Here is a 23717-nt window from a genome sequence, read left to right as displayed (position 1 = left end):
TATTAATTTTTTTCATGGGTCTTTTCTTATGAACCACTGAATAGAACAAATTTTATCATGCCATTTTATATGATAGAAATTAATAATTATTTCCAACATTAAATGATCAAGTCATACCAAGTTTGCATTATGAAAATTTGGCTTATGAGGAAAACGTCTGTATTTTAAAGTATGCAATAAAGTCAAAGTTTTGAGAACCTCCCATCTAGAGAGCAGAAATTAGGAGGTTTTGGGAAGACATTCACGCAAGCTTTGAAGTTCTCCTGTAAAAGGAATCTGACACAAGGTATGAGGCCACTGAGAATCATTTATTTGAGAACTCTGACTGTTGTTCTTCTGAGAATCTTTGTGTACTGATGGTCACAAAGGAATTTTTCTAAACTCTCCCATTTCCTACACTGGGTATGATTCAAGGAGATGTTTATTATCTAATATACTTTCTTCTGGAACAACTATCAATCTGCCAGACCTGCCTGGTGAGTGATATGGAGGCACTTTGATTTCTAGACTATCTTGTACAGTTTATATACAGTGGCTTCCTTTTCTGAATAAGCCTTTGAGTAGCCTGAAAGAGACAGACCATACCTTTGAAAGGACTCAACTTACTGTTCCTTGGGAATAGTTCATCCATTCATCTACTCAGAGAATTGGTTGATAAAGTGTTTATTTTCAGTAATACATAGCTTCTTTCCTTCCAAGGAACTCTGAATTTGTTTTGTTTTGAGTTTTGATTTTTATAACCTAATCTACCACATCAGCAATGGTTTTTTTTATAGGGCCTCTATGCAAAGATGCATGCTTTAACTGGGTTTGTGATTATTTTATTTATTTAGTTAGTTAGTTAGTTAAAGTTAATTACAAAACAAATGTAAGAATGGCAAACCTAATTTGTGCTCAGTAAATTCAGAGAAAAATAAGAGAAAGATTTACACATGTAATAAATATGAGATTCAGACAAGCAGAGGCCATTTTTTGTGTCTCTCACATTACCCAGTTTGTGCCTGTCACATAATAGAATCTCAGTATATGCTACAAATCAGTTAAAGTAGGATTCAGGACCCCAACTCACCTTTTTCAGACCACACAGGCCATTCTTTTTAATGGGTAACTAAATAATGTGAAATGTATTACAACAATGTTGTTTGCATTTTTAAAGGCACTTATATGAAATAAAGACAATGATTACAAAAAGCAATGCAATTTTCTCTATGTTGTTCATTTAAACTAAAGGGAAAATTAAACAGAGAAACAAAATAATTAAATTGACCATGAATTAATTTTAGGCTCTTCTCTTCATTCCTTCCTTCTTTTCTTTCTTTTTGTTCCTTTTTTTTTCTTCCTAACTGAAAACTACAATGTTAATTTCTGTACCTACGAAAGGTACTCTGTCATGGTCAAAAGAGTACAGAAGATTTGAATTGTAGAGAAAAAAATGTTAACAGATATCAGAAATCTGATCATAACAAAACAATCAAACATTAGAAATCAAATCCCTTTAAAACATTTTAGACTAAAATAAAACATACCATGACCAGTGCTTACTGTCTCACTTCAGGTTATTGTTACAAACGCCTGTAAATTTTCTCCTCACCAAGTCCTTAATAAAAGGGCTAATGATACTCATTTGCAAGGAATGAGGACAGAGTTTTGAGTAGAGAGTTATGTCATACCCTGAAGACTCCCTTTTCTTAGAACATTTATAATAACCATTCCATTGCTTAATTCATTCATTAAAAAAATCTTAAATGACTGTAGATTGTTGAATAAAAGCCCCTGATTTCTTGGAGCTAGTGGAGGATCAGAAAATAAACAAATACACAATGTCAGCTTGTGATATATGCTATGAAAAAAGAAAGAAAGTGATGGACTCAGAGAATGAAGAGATCAGCAAGGTCCTAATATGGCCATGATGTTTATGGAAGGTCTCTCTGAACAAATGACTATGGATGGCTTTTTGATATGTTAATTTAACTAAACTACTGCTCCCAGGTATTCAAACAGTAATCTAGATGCTCTTGTAAAGAAATTATGCTGATGTAATAATTAAAGTTGCAGTTGACTTAAGTAATTGACTTACTTTGACTCTAAGTAAGTTGACTTTAAGTAATTTCAAGTTACTTTAGTAACTTGACTTTAAGTAATTATTCTGGATGGACCTGACTTAATTGGTTGGGAGGCCTTAAAGTCAGAATTAACATCAATCTTTCCTGAGAGACAAGACAAATTCTGCCTGTGGACAACAATTTCATGCCTGTGGAGGTACAGTCTATTGATGATCTTCCCTTTCTGTTGGCCTACCTTATAAACTTTAGACTTCCTAAGCCAGTTCCAGAATCATAAAAGCCAGTTTTCTAACAAATTTTCTCTCTTACAATATGTAATATATAATATGCAATATATAGTATATAATATATTATATATATGTACATATATAATTCATTGCTTCTCTGGTTGAAGTCTGAATATGTTAACATTGAAGCAAAATCCTCAGTGGGGAAATGAATAATTTTAAGTTCTTCAGTCAGAATATTTTAGGCAGTGGGGTAAGAAAGACCTTGAGGCAGAAATGAGAGTTTGAGGAAAATGAAAAACCCTGTGTTTTTAATGTGAGTGCACGGATCAGAATGTTGTATATTGTGGATACAGATAAATATAACGATGAGATCTTGTGGGGTTTTGTGGATATGGGGAAAAGGTAAGGTACTTTTTATTTGAGTATAAGGAGGGTTTGGGCCATTGGAGGGTTTTGAGCAGTGAACTGATGTGCTCAAATTAATATTGTAAATAGCTGCTGTTGTATGAAAAATAAGTCCTGGGGTATCATGATCATCAGGATGGAGACCTGGCCAGAAGCTGTCACATTGAGGTCTTTGCATTGGGTGGTGGAGGTTAGGCTAGAGTGGTGTCAGAGGAAGTGGCAAAAGTGAATGCTTGGGGATATAGTTTAGTGACAGAGCTTGCAGTGCTCATTGTTGGATTCAGATGTGGAGGGTAAGTGAGAACAAGGAATTGAGGACTAAAATAACTTTGAGAAGCTGCATAGACTTATGCTTTACTGAGAAGAAGAAGATTGAGGAGGGGCAAATAGGTTAGACATACTGGAATCCAGGATAGAAGTTGAGGAGTGCATCTCTGTGACTAGAGAAACATCAGAATCTGTGGTTACAGATGCAGGTAGATTGGAAAGTGGTTTAGGAAGAATATATAAGTTCTCTTCCCATTGCTTCTATGTTTCTATGAAATAAAAAAGGAAAAACATTCTCTGTTGCAGTGATAGCCATAATGTGGGTTAAAACAGCAGAAAGTAGCCATTTGAGAAAGCTTCAGAGGAAAAGTTTGCTCAGGTAAAGGGCTTGGTTTCTTATGCAGGTAGTGGAAACAATATTGACGCCACAGAGGTAGGCTGAGGGGGTAGGTGTACAAAGATTTCACGAAGTTCTGTCTCTTAAATCTTCAAGTGGACAGTATTATAGCCAGTGCTGTCCCTGCAAGAACTGTGAAAGGTAGGGAGCTTCTCACTCAGCACTGTGAACATTTTCTGTCAGCATCTTCCTGTGTTCTTTTCAACAGATCTGGAGGGAATTTGTATAATTAACATTATGTAAGGTCCTCATACATAAAGGCCAAGGGAACATTTGTATTAAGGATGATTTTACTCCATGGGTAGGCTGGGTCTCCTGACCCTTTGATTTACTCTAGTTCTGCCATTGTCCTGTCCATTACCATTGTGGCCATCTATATGCACAGGTGTGTGAGCTCTGATTGCGAGCATAGTTTAACTTTCCAAGGGGCTTCCTATGCCAATTAGGAGATAGAGCTCAGCCCCTATTTATGTGTCATAGAACATTCTATTATATTGAAGGTGGCCTTGTTTGCTGCATATGGAAGACCTCTATGGACATTGGGATTGGCCCAGCCAGTATATACTTTTTATTGATTAATAAACACGTTTTGAGTCCCTATTATAAGCCAGGCTCTGAGGATATAGCAGTGAAGAAGACAAGCCAGATACATAGTTTCCTGCCAATTGTGAACTAAGAGAGGGGGCAGGTACTAAACAAGTAGAGGTGTGGTATGCTCATTGAAGGAGTATAACAGAGCATCATAGGAGGATATGTGATGGGGGGTCGGGAAAGTGATGAGTAAGTTCTGTGTAGGCTGTGGCAGATGAAACAATGTGCACTAATTAAAGATTGAACTATATTCAGAAAGCTTTTTTTTCCACAAGTCGTACAAAGGAATCTTTATTCCTGCCGCTAGAGCTGGTAGTGGAGTCACCTTCTCTTGCTGGCCCTATAACCATAATCACATGAATGTTGGATACCATTGTCATCAAAGTGGTGAAAGCTGCTGTAATGCAGCACCCTGCAAGCTCCAAAACGGTGCTATACCTCCAAGAAACTTCAATGAAAGGAGACTGCTATAGCAAAGATAGAGGTACTTCAACTGCAACTGCTACCATCTACACTTAAGTCAGTCATCAGACTCTGATGCCACCACAATTGATGTCACTGGCATCCCCTGTTGGATAGAGTTGTCTAAGGCATGGCCAATGCCATACCACTGCACTGAAGAGAATCCATTTTTCCTGTCTCTGTATTCTTTTCAGATTTTTTGATTCTTTGCTCTTTCATCCCACAGAAAGTGTCATGTGAACTATCCTCTTAAGTTCTTTTTGTTTTTAATTGAAGATTTACATGGGCCCATGAGGATGGGAGTGAGTGCATGGGACGAGTCTGTATAGTGTATGTCATACTGTACTCAGCATTGCCCTTCATTCAACCATAGACTACTATAATTGGACCAAGATTTTGAGACCAACTTTCTTCACTTAGGATTTATTTTAGGCTCAAATAATACTAAGCTCCTATGAGTTGCACAGGAAATACTTGATGTTATAGTTGCCTTGGTACAAAGAAACAAATAACCAACACCATATCAGTGAAGAACAAATTGTTATTCAGTGAAATTGTGCTGTACTGGACACTTTCATTTAAATGTAAGTGAATGTAAGTGACAGATACCATGTAAATACAAAGATTTTAAAAATAGGCAAGTAGCAAAGGTCATACATTCAGGAACATCTTTAGTAGATACTTTTTAAGTAAATGTATCTGAATTTCTTCTTCATAGATTCAGCCTATGAAATGGTGAGTCATTTATGAATTATTTTAAAGAGATTTTTATATACTAATCAACTAAGTTTATCTGACATCAGCATAATTATTATTTAGAAACATTCAGATATGACTGGCTTGTTGAAAATTTTGTCACAGAAATCTGAAATGACAAATTCACTAACTAAAACTATTCATTCCTATGGTTTTGCATATGTCAATGTCATTCTATCACTTCCTCTCTGGAGTAGGAAAATGGATAGTTATTATTTTTGCTCTTCTTAAATATTGTCTCTCATATAACATACTTTATAGACACTTTGTTACTTCTGTGATAGAAAGAATTCTTTCTGGGAAACATTCAAAGATTTGCTTTTATTCTGAACTTTTGTCATAAAAGAAAACTATGTACCAGGGACAGAGAAGATTATTTCTACTCCAAACCTCTATGTTGAGGAAGCCCAGGTCACCATTAAATGGCCTCTACAAACAGGTTCTTGATTAAACTGAAGCAATGGGTAAGCTGGATAATTACTAAGGCTATTGGCTTTTTATCTTAAAAACATATAGGTCTCCAAAATTGTCATGCAGTAGCTCTACAGTTCCTTGGTCTGTTCCTGTGGACCTCTTTCACTGTGCATAGTAAAGGTCCTTTCTGGGTTGTTGGCTAAAATTGGAAGAGCTTCAGAAGATTGTATATGAAACATTTACCGAAATACCAAACATCTAACTGCTACCTTAAATGCTAGCAAGTTTAAGTTCTAAACACTTTATGTTTTTCTTAATAAATTTTCTTTTTTTTTTCTTAAAGAAAGAGAGAGAGAGAGAGAGGCAGTGTGAGCAGGGGAGGGTCAGATAGAGGAAGACACAGAATCTGAACAGGCTCCAGGCTCTGAGCTGTCAGCACAGAGCCCGATGCGGGGCTCAAACCCACGAACCGTGAGATCATGACCTGAGCCGAAGTCAGACACTTAACCGACTGAGCCACCCAGGCACCCCTCTTAATAAATTTTCTATACTAATTATTTTGAATCATTTTCTCAGTTTGTGTGTTTTTCGGCTACTGCAACTGTCTCCTGATGTAATAAATTCGAGATGTTTCACAGCTTGACTTGTGACTCTGTTCTTAAGGTCTTAAAACAATCAGTAAAAACCAAAACCTACATTTTCACATCATCTACAGTGTTTTTGTGTGTGTTAGATAATACATTCAATGCTATTAGGAAAAATGATAATGTGATTCATACAGTGACTGTGCATTAAATATGAGGCATTGATTTTTATCTCTTCAAAATACTTAAAAATAAAAATATAAGACAGCAAATGATAAGTCATAGGTAATTTTATCAAAAGGAAACAGTTGTCTATCTCAATCACAATCAAATTAGCTTGAAGAAGAAGAAACCAAAGAAGTAAAAAGAGGAAGAAAAGGAGGAAAGATTTTGGTATAAGGTTATGGAGATATGTTGTGGACCCTGAAGAAAGACCTATTTCTAATCCCCTCAGGAACTGAATCTAGCTTTTATTGATTCTTTTTTTTCTTCCAATATTTTATTTAAATTCAAGTTAGTGTAGTATTGGTTTCAGGAGTAGAATTTAGTGATTTATCACTTACACATATCATCCAATGCTATTGATTCTTTTTTTACTAAATATAATTATTAATTGCAAAAAATAATTTTTTAAATTTTAATTAAGTTACTAATTTTAAGATTTTGGTTTATTTCATTGTTCTGGTTTTTGAGAGATTATTGTCTCTACTTTTTATTAAATGTTTTCTTATTTTCTTCTTTTTTTCTCAAACCAGGTTTCTGTCCATTCCCATGGAGACTCACAGAGGCTCATTATAGACTTTGAAACCTACCAGCAGATCTCTAAGAAAGAAAGATATGGTGAATCCAGCCTGAATCAGGGCTCATCTCTGGCCCAATCAGTGATGACTAGAGGTGGGTTTCAATCTGTGCAAGTATGACAGGAGGTGGTTTAACTCTGCAGGATGGGAGATAAATTTTCAGAAAAAATATAGACCATGAGTTGATGAAACATCACAAGATCTCTTCTATTAATTGCTTCTATTAATATCAACTTTCAGGGTAAAATAACCAATACCTATTTTAATGACCCTTTGTTAATGATGATTCTAAATGAAACCTCTGTCCAGAGAATGATTTGATCACAAGTGAGGGGTAACCTTTTAAGGAGATCTTCTTGTATCTTAATTTTGACTGTGATTTGGGTGACTCTTGTTTGTTTTTTTTTTTTTTTATGGTAAAATTTGGAAGATTCTGTTGTACCCATTATGTTAGACAGAATTCTAAAGAGAACCAATAAAAAGTAAGATGGGGTGTGGGGAGAGAGAAAGAGTATGCATCATGAGAGAGAGAGGGAGAGAGAAAGAGAGAGAGAGAGAGAGAGAGGAATGAGAGAGATGAATGAGAGGAAGAGATTTTAAGGAATCAGTTCACGTCATTTTGAGAGATGGCAGGTGACAAATCCAAAATCAACAGACAGGGCAAGCTGGCTTGTTGGTGATTCAGGCAAGAGTTGATGTTGCTGTGTTGAGTTCAGTTGGAAAATGAGGGAGAATTTTATGTTGCCATCTGGAGGCAATATTCCTTCTTCTTCAGGAAACCTCAATCTTTTAAGCACTTCTACTTGTAGGATGAAGCCCACCCATATTATGGAGAATAATATACTTTATTAAGTCAACTTCTTGTAAATATTAATCACATTCTAAAAAATACCTTTACAGAAAGATCTAGGTTAGTCGACCAAACAACTGATCATGTTGATCTAACTAAGTTGACACTTAAATTTAACCATGACAGTGATGAGTCCCCTTGATTTTCTACATTAATGCTGAGCTGCTAACTACTTAAAGTTCTCTAAGGAGAGTCTACTTATATTCTTCCTTTATCTTCTTGGGATTGTATTTTATAATCTTTGGGTAATTCAGTCTGTTTGTTTTCATATTGTTATTTAGGAATGACAAACCTGATGGAAACGCACTTCGTATATATTTTTTACAATTACTTTTTAAGATGTCAAGTACCCTATTTCATTGTTTCAAAGTGTTCTCAGATTCTTGCAATAAATGGAATTTATATTAAAGTAATATATGTGACTGGTAAAAAAAGATAAGATGTTTTAGGATTGCAAAAAATTAAATACTTCCTCCTTTCATTGCTACCAGTAGCCACGTCAAAAATGGTGGGGGGGGCATCTCAAACTTCGGGTAGTGTTGAGATCAATTGTGATATAAGTCAAATAAAGGTAAAAATGAGATTGCATGTATTGGTGAAAATTAACTGCAGACTTGGAACTATTGAAAAACTATCGTAGACTCTCTAAGGATATCAACACAAAAGTAAAGCAGAATGAAAAACTAACTGATATATAAAGGGAACTTGGAACAAGGGACATGAGCAGGGGTCACAGATGCATGTTGTTGAAGTCCATTAGGAAATTCAAAAGCTGAGCAGAAACTAGGTTTTACTAGCTGAAGGTAAAATATAATCTCCACTAAATTGTGTTTTTTTTTATGATTCCAATGATTTTTTTTTTACAAATAGTTTATTGTCAAATTAGTTTCCACATAACACTCAGTGCTCATCCCCACAAGTGTCCTCCTCCATGCCCATCCCCCCTCCCCCCACATCCATCAGTCCTCAGTTTTTGTCAGCATTCAAGAGTCTCTCATGGTTTGCCTCTCTCCCTTTCCCCCACCATTTCCACCCTTCTTCTCCCCCTTGTTCCTCAGTTAAGTCCCTCCTAATCCTCCTATACGTACAAACATGTGATATTTGTCCTTCTCTGCCTGACTTATTTCACTCAGCATAACCCCCTCAAGGTCCATCCATGTGGCTTCACATGGCCAGATTTCGTTGTTTCTCATTGCCATGTAGTATTCCATGGTGTAGATAAACCACATCTTTTTGATTCATTCGTCTGATGATGGACACTCAGTCTCTTTCCATGTTTTAGCTATTGTGGAGAGTGCTGCTATGAACACTGGGGTACATGTGCTCCTATGCCTCAGCATTTCTGTATCCCTTGGGTAAATTGCTAGCAGTGCTATTGCTGGGTCATAGGGGAGTTCTATTGTTAGTTTCCTGAGGAACCTCCACGCTGTTTCCCAGAGGGGCTGTACCAGTTTACATTCCCACCAACAGTGCAGGAGGGTGCCCGTTTCTCCACATCCTCACCAGCATCTAGGGTTCTCTGATTTGCTCATTTTAGCCACTCTGACCAGCGTGAGGTGGTATCTCAGTGTGGTTTTGATTTGTATTTCCCTGATGAGGAGGGATGCTGAGCATCGTTTCATGTGTCTGTGGGCCATCTGGATGTCCTCTTTGGAGAAGTGTCTGTTCATATCTTCTGCCCATTTCTTCACTGGGTTGTTTGTGTTTCGGGCGTGTAGTTTGGTGAGTTCCTTAAAGATTCTGGATATTAATCCTTTATCTGATATGTCATTTGCAACTATCTTTTCCCATTCCATTGGTTGCCTATTAGTTTTGTGGGTTGTTTCCTTGGCTGTGCAGAAGCTTTTAACCTTGATGAGGTCCCAATCATTTATTTTTGCTCTTGATTCCCTTGCTTTTGGGGATGTGTCAAGCAAGAAGTTGCTGCGGTGGAGGTCAAGGAGGTTGTTTCCTGCTTTCTCCTCTAGAGTGTTGATAGTTTCCTGTCTTACATTCAGGTCCTATATCCATTTTGAGTTTATTTTTGTGCATGGTGTGAGAAAATGATCTAGTTTCATTCTTCTACATGTTGCTGTCCAATTCTCCCAAAACCATCTGTTAAAAAGGCTGTCTTTTTTCCATTGGATATTCTTTCCTCCTTTGTCAAAGATTCGTTGGCTGTATACTTTTGGGTCCACTTCTGAGTTCTCAATTCTGTTCCATTGGTCTATGGGTCTGTTTTTGTGCCAATACCATACTGTCTTGATGATGACAGCTTTGTAGTAGAGGCTAAAGTTTGGGATGGTGATCCCTCCCGTTTTGGTTTTATTTTTCAGGATTACTTTGGCTATTCGGGGTCTTTTGTGGTTCCATACAAATTTTTGGATAGTTTGTTCTAGTTTTGAGAAGTATGCTGGTGCAATTTTGATTGGAATTGCATTGAATGTGTAGAGTGCTTTAGGTAGTAATGACATCTTAACTATATTTATTCTTCCTATCCATGAGCATGGAATGTTTTTCCATTTCTTTGTGTCTTCTTCAATTTCCTTCATAAGTTTTCTATAGTTTTCATCATACAGATCTCTTGTATCCTTGGTTAGGTTTATTCCGAGGTATTTTATGGTTTTTTGTGCAATTGTGAATGGGATCAGTTTCTTGATTTCTCTTTCTGTTGCTTCATTATTGGTGTATAAAAATGCAACCGATTTCTGTACGTTGATTTTGTACCCTGCAACTTGGCTGAATTCTTGGATCAGTTCTAGTAGGCTTCTGGTGGAGTCTGTCGGGTTTTCTATGTAGAGTATCATGTCATCTGCGAAGAGTGAAAGTTTGACTTCCTCTTTGCCAATTCTGATGCCTTTGATTTCCTTTTGTTGTCTGATGGCTGATGCTAGGACTTCCAGCACTATGTTAAACAACAGTGGTGAGAGTGGACATCCCTGTCGTGTTCCTGATCTCAGGGGGAAAGCTCTCAGTTTTTCCCCGTTGAGGATGATGTTAGCTGAAGGCTTCTCATAGATGGCTTTGATGATGTTTAAGTAGGTTCCTTCTATCCCAACTTTCTCGAGAGTCTTTATTAAGAAGGGATGCTGTATTTTGTCAAATGCTTTTTCTGCATCTATTGACAGGATCATATGGTTTTTATCTTTTCTTTTATTGATATGATGGATCACATTGATTGATTTGCGAATGTTGAACCAGCCCTGTAACCCAGGAATGAATCCCACTTGATCTTGGTGGATGATTCTTTTGATATGCTGCTGGATTCGATTTGCAAGGATCTTGTTGAGAATTTTTGCATCCGTATTCATCAAGGATATTGGCCTATAGTTCTCTTTTTTTGTTGGATCTCTGTCTGGCTTGGGAATCAGAGTGATGCTGGCTTCATAAAATGAGTCCGGGAGTTTTCCTTCGACTTCTATTTTTTGGAATAGCTTGAGAAGAATTGGGATTAATTCTGTTTTAAATGTCTGGTAGAATTCCCCAGGGAAACCATCAGGTCCAGGGCTCTTATTTGTTGGGAGATTTTTGATCACTGATTCGATTTCTTCACTCGTTATGGGTCTGTTCAGGTTTTCTATTTCTTCCCGTGTGAATTTTGGTAGTGAGTGTGTGTTTAGGAATTTGTCCATTTCTTCTAAGTTGTCCAATTTGTTGGCATATAATTTTTCATAGTATTCCCTGATAATTGCTTGTATTTCTGAGGGGTTGGTTGTAATAAGTCCATTTTCATTCATAATTTTGTCTATTTGGGTGCTCTCTCTTTTCTTTTTGATAAGCCTGGCTAGAGGTTTGTCAATTTTGTTTACTTTTTCAAAAAACCAACTCTTGGTTTCATTGATCTGTTCAATTGTTTCTTTGGTCTCTATGTTGTTTATTTCTGCTCTAATTTTTACTATTTCTCTTCTTCTACTGGGTTTAGGGCGTTCTTGTTGCTCTGCCTCTAGCTCCTTTAGGTGAGCTGTTAGATTTTGGACTTGTGCTTTTTCTAATCTCTTGAAATAGGCCTGGAGAGCAATGTACTTTCCTCTTAGGACTGCCTTGGCCGCATCCCATAGATTTTGAATTGTTGTGTTTTCATTTTCATTTGTTTCCATATATTTTTTAATTTCCTCTCTAATTGCCTGATTGGCCCATTCATTCTTTAGAAGGGTGTTCTTTAACCTCCATGTTTTTGGCGGTTTTCCAGACTTCTTCCTGTAATTGATTTCAAGTTTCAAAGCATTGTGATCTGACAGTGTGCATGGTATGATCTCTATTCTTTTATATTTATTGAGGGCTGCTTTATGTCCCAGTATGTGATCTATCTTGGAGAATGTGCCATGCGCACTTGAGAAGAAAGTAAATTCCCTGGCCTCAGGATGTAAAGTTCTAAATATATCCGTCAGATCCATCTGGTCCAATGTGTCTTTCAAGTCCATTATTTCTTTAGTGATTTTCTGTCTGGTTGACCTATCCATTGCTGTAAGCGGAGTATTAAAGTCCCCTGCTATTAGCACATTCTTATCTATAAGCTTGTTTCTGTTTGTGATTAATTGTTTTAGATATTTAGGTGCTCCCATATTCGGTGCGTAGACATTTATGATTGTTAGTTCTTCCTGATGGATGGACCCTGTAATTATTATGTAGTGCCCTTCTTCATCTCTTGTGATTGTCTTTAATTTAAAGTCCAGTTTGTCTGATATAAGTATCGCTACTCCGGCTTTCTTTTGATTTCCTGTAGCATGATATATATTTCTCCATCCCCTTACTTTTAATCTGAAGGTATCTTCCCGTCTAAAATGAGTTTCTTGTAGACAGCATATTGATGGATTTTGTTTTTTAATCCATTCTGCTACCCTATGTCTTTTGATTGGAGCATTCAGCCCATTTACATTCAGTGTTATTATTGAAATATGTGGGTTTAGAGTCTTTGTATCTTTTGTAGGGTTCATGTTTGTGGTGGTGTCTCTGGTATCTTTGTTCCTTGCAACCTTTCCTTCAGAGCATCCCCCTCAGGATTTCTTGTAGGGCTGGCTTCGTGGTGACAAATTCTTTCAATTTCTGTTTATTTGGAAAGGTTTTTATCTCTCCTTCTATTTTGAATGACAGGCTTGCTGGATAGAGGATTCTTGGCTGCATATTTTTACTGTTCATCACATTGAAGATTTCCTGCCATTCCTTTCTAGCCTGCCAAGTTTCAGTAGATAGGTCTGTCACCACTCTGATAGGTTTCCCTTTGTATGTTAGGGCCCTTTTCTCCCTAGCTGCTTTCAAAATTCTCTCTTTGTCCTTGTATTTGGCCATTTTCACTATGATATGTCGTGCAGAAGATCGATTCAGGTTACGTCTGAGGGGAGTCCTCTGAGCCTCTTGTACTTCCACATTTACTTCCTTCCCCAGGTCGGGGAAGTTCTCTGCTATAATTTGTTCCAGGACTCCTTCAGCACCTTTCCCTCTCTCTTCCTCTTCTGGGATTCCTATGATACGGATATTGTTGCGTTTGACCGTATCGCTGAGCTCTCGAATTCTTCTTTCCTGTTCCTGGATCAGTTTGTCTCTTTTTTTGTCAGCTTCTTGTTTTTCTATAATGGTGTCTTCTAAATCACTTATTCTCCTTTCTGCCTCTTCAATCCGTGCATTGGAGGCCTCTAATTTATTATGGATCTCATTTATCGCATTTTTTAATTCTTCATGCCTATTTTTATTTTCCATTCTGTCTGTAGCCATAGTTTCTTTGATGTCCCCTATGTTTTTTTCAAGCCCAGCTATTAATTTTACCATTATTATTCTAAAATCTTGTTCAGTGATGCTGCTGATATCTGTTTTGAGCAGTTCATTAGCTGTCATTTCTTCTTGGAGTTTCTTTGGAGGAGAGGTCTTTCGTTTCGTCATTTTAGTTAGCTTTCCGGCTCTTGTTGGTTTTAAAGACCTATTATTCTCTCTGTTTCTATGAGCACTGCTATATCCAAGAAGGCTCTTTGACTTTCCAGGGCCTACCCTTTCAGAGAGTGTTTTTTGAATGGTATCCCCTGGTCTCTCTTGTTGGGACCTTGGTTATTTTATTTTCCTATTCGTAGTGATATTTGGGACTCTCCACCTTGTGCACTCTAGCTTGTTTCTTGAGGTAGCCCTGGAAAAGAAAACAGACAGACAAACACACAGGGAGCAGGAGCACACAAACGCACAGGCTAATTCAACTAACATGCAAAGCGAGAGGGAAAACGAAAAAGTTAAGAGAAAAGATGGAGGAGGGAGGGCGAATAATAGGGAGTATAAAATACATAAAAGGGTCAAAAAGGGGAAAGGAAAAGGAAAAAAGAAGAAAACCGATGGACAAAGAACGGTTTAAAGCATATAACCAGATTTCCCAGCTACAGTTAAATAGCCGTGTGTATGCAGTGCTGGTTGAGGAGCATAGAGAAACAGAGAGAAAGCAGGGCGGGATGAGACACAATTGGAAATAGAATGAACAGGCAGAAGGGATAAGAAGCTTTTTTCAAAGAGGTAAAGGGTAGAATATGGTTGGATAGGTGAGAGAAGGGTGCTGGAATTATCCAGAGAAACTATATAGTCTAATTACTCCTGAGAGAAATAGCTGAAAATGTCAGTAGGTGTAGAATTTACATTTACACAATGGACTCGTGATTGTTTAAGCAAGCTGGCGACCAGAGTTAATCAGGTCAGTGTTCTGGGGAAAAAAGAGAGAAAAGAGAAAGAAGAAGAAAAAAAGAAAGAGTAAAAAAGGGAAAAAAAAGAAAAAGAAAAAAAGGGAGGAGGGCACCTCTCAGGCAGGGATGGGCGTGGCGGATCCAATGCCTCAGGCGGGAGCTCTGCCTCGGCGGTTGTGGGGAGGAGAGTGACGGTGCTCCAGTCCCTTCTTGAACCAAGTGCTGCACCTCGCTTTTTTGGGCGTGTAAACTCCCCGTACCGGGGCGCAGCCGAAGTTGTTTGCACTCTTCAACCCAGGCCATTTCCAATCTCCAAGTCCCCGTCCGCGCGCCCTGCTGAAATTGCCTTAGACACAGCTTCCCAAGCAACCCCCTTGGGCAATTCCAGGCCCCCTGCCGAGCTCTGGGGGCGGAGTCAGAATCGCTGCTTCCTTCTCTGGGTCAGGCTGGCGCGCATGGGCGGGGGCTTGCCTGCCGGGTGCTCTGAGCCCGAGACCGCTGGAGTGAGGAAAACCGGGTCCCTCTATGGCTCGTCACCCGAAACACGAACAGACAGGCTAATTTCCCAGTTTTTAGTTCCTTGCCTTCCCTCTCAAGTCCCAGCCAGCCAGGGGCGCGGACGCCCGGTGTCTGCGCGGCTCTTGCAGGGGCCTCAGCCTCCCGGGAGCTACAATGGCGGCAGGCGCACCACCACTCTGAAGTCCAGCCTCCCGGAGCCCGCACAAAGAAGCAGTCTGTGTGCTTAGCACCCCCCAGGACCAGTTGGCGTGAGAGGACCTGGTGTGCACGTATTGGGCAAGTACGGTCTTTCTATGCACCGAGCGGAGGTTTTTCTCCCCCATGCGGAGGTTTTTCTGTTTTGGACTCTCTCCTTTTCCCCTCTCACTCCCCTAGAGGGTAGAGGGGGATCGCCTCCCACCCTGGAGTCTCCAATCCCGGCCCGATTTTATCTTCCCCGGTTCGCACTCACGTTAGAAGGCTCTCTCAGTGGATTCTGCGTCCTTTTTCTCCCAATCTCTCGAGTTTTGTAAGGTTTCCAATGGCTTCAGATCTTTTCTGTGTGATGTATGGGCGCGAGTGCAAGTACGGAGCTCCTTACTTCTCCGCCATCTTGCCCTCTCACTCCACTAAATAGTTAATTTAACAGTGCAAATTATTTGAGCCCAATTTAAGTTACTCTCCTAATATAGTTTATAACTGGCAATCTTTGGAGTGGTTCTAATAAAAAGAAAGGCTGGTAATTGGGCCTTGAATTTGAGTTTATTATCATAAATCTGTTACATGAAATCAACATTTTATCAAGTAGATGAAATATTCCAAACTGTAAAATAGAGTTCTGTCATATTTATTAAAAATGATGAATAAATTATTATAAAGTTCTCAAGCCTAGGTTACACTATTTTGCTCAGAAGGACATGCTTCTATTTATTGTGACCAGTATGAATGTATGCTACTAGTTAGTACACAGTCAAATTAACGACCTATATAACTCAGAATGAGAGCATTTGCACTCATGATACATGCCAATATGGAGCTGAAATGCTGAAAGACTCAATTCATTTATCACAATACCCAAATTATTCATTTTCTCAAAATGCTTTAAGTCAGCTTTTATTGCATTATATTCACATGAAATTTCTGGCAACTCTGATGGTTTCTTTTCTGTAGTCCACATAAGGCAAAAAAAAAAACAGGAAATAAAAAAAGATTATATACAGTACTTTTAAAATTTCCTTATCTCTAGACTAGGGGAAATCAAGCTCTATAGGTAGGAAACTATGTTGTACATTTAATAAACTGTGAACATGGAGCACACATCAGTAAATTTTGCTGTACTAATCAAATAAAAGACATAAAATGTTAATGAAACATTTAATGGCCTACATAATCATTATTGTGCAGCATAGTAATTAGGTGTAAAATTGTAAGCAACTCACATGAAAGTCAATAATCATAATGCTTTTTGCGACAGTTTGAGTTCATACACTGTCTTCACACTCCCTTTTCATAGTGACATGATGAGAGCCTCCTCAAGCAGTGTTGTGAGTTCTGGTTATTCTTATGATGAGAACAATTCATAGCCCATATCATTTGAAGAAAAGGAAAGAAGATTCCACTTCAATTCTCATACAAAATAAGACTTTCGACTGTGGAGTTTCCTTTGTGTTTATTTTGCCATTAATGCCCTTCATTAAAGCATCAATCCAATATTTTCATAAGTCCCCAAATACTTGCATCCTTAAAGGGAAGAATCAAAAGGGAGACTTGTAGCACAGAAACAGAATGATGGGTGAGAGATTAATGATTGTAATAGAACCAGTATGTTAAGAATGGCATGATTATGGGGCACCTGGGTGTCTTAGTCAGTTAAGCGTCCGACTTTCGCTTAGGTCATGATCTCGCGGTTCGTGGGTCGAGCCCTGCGTCGGGCTCTGTGCTGACTGCCAGCTCGGAGCCTGGAGCCTGTTTCAGTCTGTGACTCCCTCTCTCTCTGACCCTCCCCTGCTCGCGCTGTCTCTCTCTCTCTCTCCTAGAAATAAATAAAACAAAAAAAAAATAAAGAATGGCATGATTATGTTGGGGATAGAGGTCAAGGATGAAATTTTAGTGGAAGAGACAAGGGTGGTGCTTAAAGGGGAAAGAGACCTGGCCCAGAAGATGCTAGTAGGGTACATTTGAGCAGAGCAGGAGCTGGAGGAAGAACTTGCAGTGGGTTTTCACATCACTGCTCAGGCAGATCCTAAATTAGTTAAAGATGCCTGTGATACCAAAATCTGGGTTCCTCTGATTTTAACAAGGCTGGGATCTGCAGCCATCATCATCTTCCTGGGGCGCAATCAGTCTGCAACAATGCTGCCTGTTTCAGGTTGGACCATTGCATTTCTTTTCTCAAGACTGAGCCAAAGGAGTTGAGAAGAAAGGAATGATTTTCATAAAGGAGTTACTATATGGAGGCATGAAGGAAAAACAATATCCACTTAATACCACTTAATCTTTTTCCATACCTTTTTAGTGTTCTCTATTTTCTTTTTAAGAAGATGGGTAAAGGTCAAATAAAAGCTCTTTTTTCCCTCATTTATGCCAGCTCCATGCAGTTGAGAGGAACCTGTAGAAATTTCCATTTGTGCCTTAAATTAAGCACAATACAGCAGTTTGCAATTCAGAGTTGAAAGAAACGTTTTGTTAGCAGTCAGCAGTCTTCAGTATTAACTTTTAATGCACATGTGGAAAAGACTAGAGTGGCACAGATTTGCCTGTCCCAAAATTTCTTCCCACTGTTTCAATCGATTTCATTCATATTTCCTGAAGAATTTGGGCAATTTTTTCCCCTCAGTTTCAGCCTATTGCTCTTCTTAGCATCTTCTAATCCAGAGCCATTGCCTCCTAAATAGTGCATGCTCTGAATTCAGCCCATTTCCCCATCCCCCTTTTCTGAGGTCTGTATTAAAAAAAAAAAAAACACCAAAGTTCTAGTCTTATAATCCTGCTGATTTAACCCATGTCTTACAAGTACTTGTTAAAAGGTAAAATCAAACTAAATTTGGTTCCTTTTGCATAGAGTAACAACTATATGCCATGGAAACATGGAAGCTGGCTATTTGGCTTTCCTTGGGGGAGCCCAGGGAGTTGAAGCTGAGGACTTCTCAGTTTATGGCCCCTTTTTTATCATCTTTGTCTTTTATCTTCAACTCCACAAATTACTGTCTTAATTTTATTTTTCTTTAATCTTGGAATCCTGCTTCATTTTACCCTCTTCCCACTATAGGTGTCTGCTCCTTGTGTTTGCTTTATGTCTCTGGATATGTCTGTACTTCTGAAAAATTATACACAACATTACTTTATAAATGTAAGTAGCTTAAATTTATACAAATTGATGACACTAGAAGTTTTATCTTTTTCTTCCCTTTTATTTAAACTTAAATGATATCTACGTAAGGTTTATCAGAACGGTTGTATTATATTCCACATGGTTCAGATATTTTCCCATCACACTTTACTTTATTCAGTCCTGTACTAAGTTCCATTTTCAGGCACTTCGGTTACCTTCAACTCCCTGTTGTCAGAAAATTACAACAACCATGACAGCAATAACATCAGAATGCTTATTTACATCATATTTGTGTACTAGTTTCTCTGAGTGATGAAACCAGGAGTGAATTTTTTCGTGATGTGATCTGGCCAATGTTATTTCATTAATTCCTCAAATAACTGCACTAGTCTACATTCCCATTAAGTACTGGGTTAACACGTTTCGTCCCCAACATTCTCATGAATATTTGGTATTACCTGATTTTCTAATTTTTTTTTGCTAAATAATGTTTTCAAGGGGGTATTTGCTACTGTTTTAATTTCATTTCTGTCTTCGTAATGAATTGAACATATCTTCATATATTTCAAGTTTCCCCATTGGTGTCTATTAATATCCATATTAGACTTGTCTTTCTCATTCACCTAGGTTCCTTAATTATGCTAAGGTTACTCAGTAGTCTTTTTTTTAACTTGTAACAATTTCCTCCCTATCTGTCAACTGTCAGTGGACTTTGCAGAGTCTCCACTACTTTCTTTTCTAGTTTTACGTGTCTAGATTCTCATCCTTCACTGTCTAACTCAGGTGCATTCTTTGTCATTAAACATGTTTTTACTACTCAGATACCATGAGTTTTTGTATTGTTTATTATCTCTACCATCATGTGTCACTTATATTTCTTAAGGTATTAGGGATCTTTCTGTAATATGTAGTCAATATTATAGATCGTGTTGAATATATTTACATCTTTTATGGTGCCAGTTGGGCCTGACACAGTGTTTAGGAAATAGCTCTTGATTTATTGATCGATATATTTGCTGAGGTCTTTAAAAAGTGGCTGCCACCATCCCATTATGCATTATGTAATAGATGATTGGATTATCGGTACATTTTATTTGGTTATAAAGCTTCAATAAGGTTTTATTATAGTTTCACAATCAATGTAGCAATAAAACCTAATAGAAAAGACTAAGCAAATGTTCTTGTTAGTAAAGCTTATATACTTAGGTTAAATGCATCGGAACACTCTTACTCTTATCACATCAAAAGTATTGGTTTACCTTGAACTTTTTATTTTGCTTGCTTACTAGCTACTTAGCTCAAATTGTCCATAAGCATCACTGTTAATTTTATAGAAAAATGTCTTATAATAATACAGTGATGCACGTGTAAATCATTTCTTCATATATCTGCATCCGGTGGCACTATAACCAGTTTCTACAGAGTTCATTTCCATGGTTATCTTGTGCTAATCTTCTTGTAAAAGTGTCAACCAAATGATTATTGTTTTTGAGATATGGGGGAGAGATATATTTTAACATTGTCATAATCAAACTACTAACTGTTGAGAAAAAGGCTGCACACAAAGAATGAACATAGAAATGGAAGCGATTTTATGCCTTACTTAAAAGCCTTTCATTCTCCTAGTCCCAGGCTCTGGACATAGAAAGGACTGACTGATTAAGAAACTAAAAATGGATGTGGATAAGTTGTTAATATTCTTTTGTGAAACAGAGCTTAACTATGGTTAAGTTACTCAATCTGAGAGTAGAGGTAGGTTTCTTGATCTAAGGAGGGAGTTGTCAAGAACACGTTGCTCTCCTCAAAAGATTATCTGAATGAGGAAGTCCCTTCAGAGAATGCCCCTTCATACTCTTGGCCAGATGAAGATCACCAGCTTCACGCTGGGGCTTCTTCCTGTGTCTTGGTTTCCTAAGACTTATTCAAAGACTGTGGAGTAGGGGAGTGCTTAATCATTATTCATCTTGCTGAGGGTTTGCATTATTTGCCTTGCTGAAGCTGACAAAGTTTAGTAATATTTGGAAAATAAGACACCTTAAAAGCTATATCCCAAGACCTAGCATAACGTTTTTTAAAATTTAATGGACATTTTGAATCAAATAATATTCAATGTCTACACATAAGTATATCCAATATTATTCCTTTTCCAAAGCACTCACATACACATATATTACAGTGACCTTTCCATTCACAGGTCAGTATTGCTTTCATTCACTTTCTTCCAGAATAGGACACTGGTGAAGAGCACTTTCTCAATTTCCTATACAACATTGATAAGGCAGCATTTAGAAAAAAATGAACATATGCATACAGGTTTTTTTTTTTTTTCAAACATCACAGCCAAAGAGCTGTTCTTCTAAATATTGAATGATAAAAATGATAGTCTCTGTGCAAGGATAATACATTTAAAATTTTTTAACTACTTTATTTCAATTTATTTTATGTTTTTATTTTATTTTGAGAGACAGAGACAGAGAGTGAGCAGGGAAGGGGCAGAGAGAGAGGGAGACACAGAATCTAAAGCAGGCTTCAGGCTCTGAGCTGTCAGCACAGAGCCCAACATGGGGCTCCAACCCACAGACTGTGAGATCATGACCTGAGCCAAAGTCGGATGCTTAATTGACTGAGCCACCCAGGTGCCCCTTAACTACTTTATTTCAACCCTCTAAATTAGCCTTGATTTTTTTAAAGTACCCTTTTTTGCAAAGAACTAGTGATTTAAAATATATAGTAAATATTAATATATTATATAAAATAAAATATAGATTTTAATAGGTTATTAATTTATATAATAGTAATTTTAAATATATTTAAAAAGCAATTTAAAACTATATTTATTTATTTAGATAACTTCAATTTGAAGAGTTCTATAAAGGCTATTCTAGCTTCAGAGTGATTAAAGCAAAATTGAAGTGAAGGGGACAATTAACTTTCAAATTTTATCAGTGAAGGACTATCAGGGACATTTATTTATCTCAGTGTCATGTATCTGTCCCTCTGCTCGATACCAGAGAGCTCTCCAGACATCCCTCAAAATACAGGAATGGACTGGATGTCCAACCATAGAATATTACTTGAAAACTGTTTCTGTTAAACTACTCATCAGAGTCTACACTTATTACTGATTTCATCAAAACTAACATTTTTTCTACTCAGTTGTGTTTTCTCTCTCCTGTTTGTCCTGTATAAGTTTGAAATGGTTAACTGGTAAATAAGACCTTAAACCATTCCAAGTATAATGTAAAAGAGGACCATGTAATTTACATAGCCTCCAGTAAATTAAGGACTGTAAATCACCTCTCCAGTGACTCTAAGACATGAATAAGTCTTGTGCTGGGTGATTTAAAAAAATTTCTACTTATTGTACAATCTTCTAATAATAATGAAAACTCATTAAAAATTATTCACAATCTCATAATTGTAATAAATCTTCATTTTCATTTTTATTTTTCTTCTAGTTCCCATTAATACCTATGGTTTACAGAAAGATATTTATACAACAAATAAAACTTTGTACTTTCTTCGTTTTAGTTTAATATTTCTGTATCAGTCTCCTTTGTCTTGGTGGCACACAACCTTTCAAAATTTGAAAGCATTTGTTGAAACACACACACACACACAATTTAACAATGAGATACAATATTGAAAGCATACAATATTTATATTGTATACAATATTGTATAAGTTGTGCATACAATATTGAAAGCAATGTATCAAATCTGAATGTTGAGAGATATGAGGATTTAAAAAAAAAACAGTTTTGTGGCCAGAACATGAGAGACTCTGTCTAAAGACTTTAACCACCAAAGAGGACCTCTGAAAAGGGTACTTCCTTAGCTTCACATGCACAGTAATTATGGTCAAAATTCAGCAACTTCATTTTTTAAAAAAAATTTTAAGTGTTTATATTTGAGAGAGAGAGACAGAGTGTGAGTGGGGGAGGGGCAGAGAGAGATGGAGATAGAATCTGCAGCAGGCTCCCAGCTCTGAGCTGTCCGCACAGATCCTGATGCGACTCTTGAACTCATGACCTGTGAGATCATGACCTGAGCTGAAGTTGTATGCTTACTTGACTGAGCCACCCAGGTGCCCCTCAGCATCTTCATTTTAACTTACCGTATTTGAATGTCTTACTCAATCACATGAAGAGGACTTGAGAAGGAAATTGTAGACATGGGTACTTCAGGCTAATGGGGGAAAGGCATCTGGAAGAGGCAAGAGAACCAGGGAATAATGAGAGAAGGGTTCCTAGGAAAACCTTGCTCTGAAATCTATTTGCATGTTTCCCAACCCATCAAATAGAAATAATAATAACACCTACCTCATAATATAATGATAATATTAAATGAGTTATTACAGAAAGAATGTTCTAAATAGTTCCTGCTACTTGGTATGTGTGGGCTAGTTACCTAATTTTCACGTATATAGATCCTGGAAATTAAGACATATCCTTATATCCTTCCTATTTCTCATGTCCCTCCAATACAGTGACTACATGCCCTGGTTACATGGGACAGTTCTGGTTTATGCCTACTAGTGTTATTATAAAAACTCTTCCTTTCTCTGTTATTCCTATTTTGCACAATAATTTATATGGTCATCTGAGCCTGTTTATTTTCCTTCATAATACTTATTACTATCTAATATGCTGTATATTTATTGAATATATACTTATTATATCTCTGTACTATATGTAAGCACCATAGTAAAAAAAAATATTTTTAATGAATTGTCTGGTATCTAAAAAGATGTCTGGTATGTGACAATGACTTAAAAAATATTAGTTGAATGAATGAACTAATCGTTTTCATTATGGTGGAGTTATAATTGGGAGAACTCCATGTTATTTTGGAATACTCTTGCTATAGCAAGAGACAGCAAATTGGTAGCAAGGTTGGTGCAAGATTTGCCAAAGCCTCTCAGGATGCCGAAGGGGAAAAGTGATGGAGAGGGTTCTGATCAGCTGCCACATAAGAGTTTGCCATGAACTCTTTATTAGAATATGACTAAAGCAATTAGAATATGACTGTTGGAAATAGCTTTGACATTATCTCTATCTTCTTTAACTACTGTTATTATTAATATTTCTCTTCCTTTATAAATAAAAGTTTACTTATTTTGAGAGAGAGAGAGAGAGAGGACAGGAGGGGCAGAGAGAGAAAGAGAAAGAGAATTCCAAGCAGACTCTGCACTGTCAGCGCAGAGCCCAAAGTGGGGCTAGAACTCACAAACTGAGATCAGGACCTGAGTCGAAATCAAGAGGCGGATGCTTAACTGACTGAGCTACTCACATACCCTAGTGTTTGCCTTCTTTTATTATTCAAGTTGCCCTAATCATTTTTTCCCAACATAACCAGGGCTTATAGCAGGAGTTTGAAGCAGGATCACACAAATAGTGTGATTTGTACCAGGCAGCACTTACCTTCCCCCCAAATTACCT

General features: G+C 37.5%; 1 long non-coding RNA gene across 1 annotated transcript in view; it reads left to right on the top strand.

Annotated features, from left to right (window-relative positions):
- LOC120224145 overlaps positions 1–23717 on the top strand; it is a 188672-nt gene that overhangs the window by 65227 nt on the left and 99728 nt on the right. The window contains exon 2 of the long non-coding RNA XR_005526484.1: positions 6925–7063. This is a non-coding gene — a long non-coding RNA (uncharacterized LOC120224145). The remainder of the gene's footprint in view (positions 1–6924; positions 7064–23717) is intronic.

The sequence above is a fragment of the Hyaena hyaena genome, unplaced genomic scaffold (genome assembly GCF_003009895.1).
Source record: "Hyaena hyaena isolate Hyena2069 unplaced genomic scaffold, ASM300989v1 scaffold_1113, whole genome shotgun sequence".
Lineage (NCBI taxonomy): Eukaryota > Metazoa > Chordata > Mammalia > Carnivora > Hyaenidae > Hyaena > Hyaena hyaena.
This window is presented reverse-complemented; position numbering and strand designations above follow the sequence as displayed.